We start from the raw sequence: 5,003 nt of genomic DNA on the forward strand, positions 1-5,003 counted from the left end.
TAGACTGAAGAACAAAACAACAGCAACTTGTCTGTTCCCCTTCCCCCAATTCCCCAGTGCTGTTCCCATCCCCCAATTCCCCAATAAAAATGTTTTTTAAAAAAAGAGGGAGAAACAGAAGAAAAGCAAAAAATATATTTCAAGTAAGTATATTTCATGGTTAAATAAATGAGTGATAAATTATAGAGATCCTCACTCAGGAGGTCACATTGAAGTTTATGTCTCAAATTTGAGCACAATAAGTATCAGGGTCATATTCCTTTTGATGTGTCATTTCTGTATATAAAATATTTTATTTTACATACCAATTACCTCAAAAAATGTTCAAATAGTTTTTTAAAAAACATTTTTAAGGACTAGGGATTAGAATAAAAACATCACAGAATCTATTTCATCAACATAGTGAAGAAGTAGGACTGTTTTCTCCGTGGCTTAAGAAAAAAAGAATACGTGGAACTTTTTAAAAACCATACTATTAAAGCCACTGACTCAGCAAGCAGATACTGCATTTCTAGGAGAATCTAGCTGATCTATTCCCCATGCAAAATATTCCATTGTATTTCTTTAGGTTGTTTTCCAAATGTGTGTATTACCTGAAGTGAGTAAAGCTTTCAAATAGCTTTTTGCCAAATGGATTGGGAAGTCAAAAATATCATCAAAGACCCAGAGATGCTATCAGAGCATTACAAGAGAAGACTTGGAAGGTGTACATGGCTAGGAAGCCAAGAGGACCTTTAATCCAAATGAATCATGAGCCAAAAGCATCATTTTAAATAGAAGAGAATGAAATCAGTCTCTTCCATAAAACCATCTCATCTATTTCCAGTTCATTTTCATGACAATCTAGAAATTACATGTGATTTAATTGGCAAGGTTAGTTTTTTAGTCATTTAAGTCATATTTATAAGTCAGATATAAACAAGTAATCTCCTCCCAGAAACATCTGCTAAAGTATTTCTCTTACATGGAGTTTTCATTGACATATATTATCTCAGTCAAATCAATTCTTAAATAGTTCATGTAACCTCATCTTCTCATCTTTCAGCTTGGGTACCTAACTAAACATCAGATAAACACAAACATTTTTTAAAAACCTTTTTTTAAGAAAACAAAATAAAAAACAACAAAAAAAAGAACCCTTTTAAAGAACAGGGTATTTAAAGCACTAAATTTTAGATATTTAGAAGGCAGGACTATGTGTAAGCCTCTGAGCATAGCTAATATATCTGTCTCTTGAGTCTTTTTTTTATCGCTATGAATCAAAAATGCTACAGCAATATTAAAATTTTCACATTATGGCCACACGTTTGTTAAAATAATCTTAAAATAATTTTAAATGTTCCTATTCAGGTATACTATTTTGAAAATGTCTCACTTTCAAAGAGAATGATTACTTTTATGTCCAATTTCCAGAATGCATTTAATTTTAAGGTAAAATTCAAACTTCCTATTAATGAATATTTTGACATGCTTTTTTTAAAGATTAAAGCAATCAAATAAAAATAAGTGACAGTTGATTTAACATACATGATCTGAGAATAGATTCAAGTACCCTACAAACAGAAAGGCAAGAAAGCCCCAACTAAATTTCAGTCAGCTTTTACTGAGGCCACAGTTTATGTTAAACCTTCATAAATTAAGATATTTTAGATAATTTTTCAGAAGTAAACAGTGGTGTGCAGTCATGGGCAGATTTTGACCAAGTTACAGTGAAGATAATTTACTGACATTTATGATTGATGTCAACTCATACTGACAATGAGAATTTAATGACAATTTTTTTTTTTTTTTTAGCTGAGCCATCCTGCTACCTGTTGGCAGCTCAGCAGCTGCTCAGCTCGGACGGGGACTCGAACCGCTGTTGCTCAGAGCTCAAACTCTTGAGCGAGCTCTTAACCAACTGAGCCACTCGGCCGGCCCAATTTAATGACAATTTATTGAACACTTATCAAGTGCCAGGCATTCTGCTAGGCACAGTACATGATAATCTCATTTAATGATCTCAAAACCTTATAATGTAGGTGGTACAGTCTTCCCCTGTTTAACACATGGGAACTGTGAAGCATAGAGAGGTTAAGAAACTTACTCAAAGCCGCACCGAAAGTGTGACAAGCTGGAATTCTAAATCAGGCTATCTGACCCCAGAACACACTATACTACCTCTTTAAATTCAGAATGAATTTTCCTTTGCAACCATATTATAACTGCAATTAGTTTCATAGGCTGGTCTGTAAAAGCCTAGAAACATGTTTAGACAATAGACTACAAACACGTAACTGGACCTTAATGACTGGTGAGCCAATTCAGACACAGAAGAAATTGGTAGCAAAAAGGGTATCTTATCTCTATTTTCAGCAATGATCATTACCTTGAAAAAGGGATTTTAAAACATTTTAAAGCCAAAGAATCCCCTTCACAAGTGAAATCTTACTCAGCACTTCAATTTCTAAAACAGATAAGAGTAGGGCTGCTGTAACTGAAGTGAGAAAGAAAAAGCCTTATTCTCCTTCCTCCATTCCCCAAAATAGACCCCAAGACACTTCCCCAAAAATTCGACACTCCAAGGAAGACAACCTGAAAACTACTGAAGTAAAGAGATTGCCATAGACCCAGTGGATCTTATTTTCCAGAAACCACTGGACACATTATCTTAGGATGTTCTGGTAGACAAAATAGATAAATATGAGTTATAAGATAGTATAGTTATGTGTAACAATAGATCTGCCCATCTAATGGAAGGTCTTTAGTGTCATACCAGAGGACTTTGTATCTGGTCCTATCCTTCAACATTTTTCATCAATAACTTATATGAAGTCATAGAAGGAATGCCATTCATGAAACAAAATAGAAAGCAGTTGTAAATTATCACCAAATATAATCAAAGAAAGTGTGAGCTGCAAGCAGGAATATACATTTTTAAATGCTGAATATTTTTCACAGAAACCATTTTTAGTGAGACCTAGTGTGCAGGAGCAGACCCTTGAAGGAGTGAAAGCATTCAAGACTTCACCTTAAACTTAATAAACCCAAAAGTTAACTCACCTCCTTCCTTACACAGAGTTATCTTTCTAGTTGTATGAATTCTCACCCTTCTCCCCAGGCTGCAGGAACGAATTGCTCACAGGACCACAGGGAATGTCAAAATCAAAAGAACAGAAAACTAAACTGCAAGAAGCCAGAGTGAAGCACAAATTAAATGGTCAAGAAACAGACACAAAAACCAAGGAAACAGACAGTAACTGATCCATGGACCACAAGGAGAAGCCTGGGTCAAACGTTATTTTGTTTTGCTTATATAAACTGGTCAGGGCGTGGAGCAAGGGCTGACAGCCAAATTTAAAAGTCCAGAGTCAAAATAGACACAATTGTCTCCAAGGTAGGGTGGAATTGGTCATTTTCCTGGTTAACCCAATGAGAAGTTGTAATAAGTTCCAGGCTATTCTTGAGGTGAATGTATATTCATATAATCTGTTTCAACCCCCAAACACTATCACAAATATGCTAAGTACTTGAGCTGAGTTAGTGTCCAAAGCAATTTGATGCTTTTCCACTTCGTATTCGGTTCCCCATCTCAGACTAACAGAGTGTGGGGTTAGAGGGCAGGGTTTCAGTTGGCCAGATGAAGCAAGGAAGTGGTGGAAGATGGGGTAGACAACCATGGAAGAGAGGAATTACAAGGGGGATATTGCAGCATTAGTGAATTCCACAAAGATGAGAGACCTATCTCTGGTTGTTGCTATCTTTGTTGTTGCTTTTTATGGGAAGGCGATGCATACATGTTGGATGGAGAGATAAATAGTGCCTCCCTCATTGTCCAGTAACAACAGGCCTATGCTTTGTACTATTAATAATAACCACATAACAGTGTTTTAGTAAGAATTAAGTGAGAACCCATGGAAAGTGCTTAGAACAATGGCTGGTAAAAACAATACATGCTCAAAAATATTAGCTATTGTTTGATTATTATACTATCATCACTAGGATCACCATTCTGGCACCTGTCAATTCTCTTCAGCAGCCTATAAATCCTTCAGGTACTGGGGTGGTGGTATAGAGAGATGATGGCACCATGAAATGGGAGTGTTTCAGCTCAGATCTGGGATAAAGGCAAGGCTAGAACTAGAACATATATGAATGACATCTTAAAAATTGATTTCAACAGTCTAAGGTGTGTCTTCTGTTAATTACCCTCTCTGGACCAAATGAGTGGTGATGCTTCCTGTAGGCCTAGGCTCTAGGGAGTTGGTCTAGTTTGGAGATCAAAGTACATAAGAGCAGGTAATGATCTAGGGTGCTCATTAAACTAGTGTCTCAGTAATGGTGGCACATAAAGAGCACTAGGGAGATAGAGTGTCTGATGCAATCTCTACAAGTTTGCAACTATGTAAGTTTGGAGACACTTTGTTTTTGACTTGGATAGGGAATATACAACTCACACCCTCACTATAGTTCTAAGGACCCCAATTGAGGGGATCTCTTTCATTTCCAGGCAGGGTCTGAAAATAGCCTCTGGTAAGTGATTTGCTCAGGATTCAAGGCCCTGTGGGTTGCGAAGCTGAGATGGAGGGGGAGGTTGTATGACAGCTTATGGAGTCACAGATAACGCTATTGGCATCATTCAGATGTAAAGAAAGTGTAGAGTGCGGGTTTCCAGGAAAGAGAGGCTAAGAGCTGGAGAGAAACATGTGCAACATATGAGGAAAACTATCAGTTCTCATAATCCAATTCCATATGTAACTATGGGAACACTTTTATAGATCCCCATAGCCGTTAGAAGAAAGTGTCTACCATGTTTTCTTTTCAGAAGTTTGAAATTTTTAGGTTTTACATTTAGTTTGTTACATTTTGAGTTAGTTTTGTATATATGGTGCAAAGTATAATTCAAAGTTCATTTATTTTGTTTTGTACATGGATATTCAATTGTTTCAGATCCATTTGTTGAAAATGCCATCCTTTCTCCACTGAATTGCCTATGCACTTACATGTAGGTTTATGATCTGTAA

The 5,003-nt window shown here is 36.4% G+C and overlaps 1 protein-coding gene across 1 annotated transcript in view; it reads right to left on the reverse strand.

The window, feature by feature from the left end:
* The window catches only part of ANGPTL5 (angiopoietin like 5), a 120,431-nt gene extending 117,324 nt beyond the window's left edge, over positions 1-3,107 (reverse strand). The window contains exon 1 of the mRNA XM_019630331.1: positions 3,043-3,107. The gene's annotated coding sequence lies outside the window, so the exon portion shown is untranslated. The remainder of the gene's footprint in view (positions 1-3,042) is intronic.
* Positions 3,108-5,003: the final 1,896 nt, after the last annotated feature.

The sequence above is a fragment of the Hipposideros armiger genome, unplaced genomic scaffold, assembly GCF_001890085.2.
Source record: "Hipposideros armiger isolate ML-2016 unplaced genomic scaffold, ASM189008v1 scaffold_901, whole genome shotgun sequence".
NCBI classification, from domain to species: domain Eukaryota; kingdom Metazoa; phylum Chordata; class Mammalia; order Chiroptera; family Hipposideridae; genus Hipposideros; species Hipposideros armiger.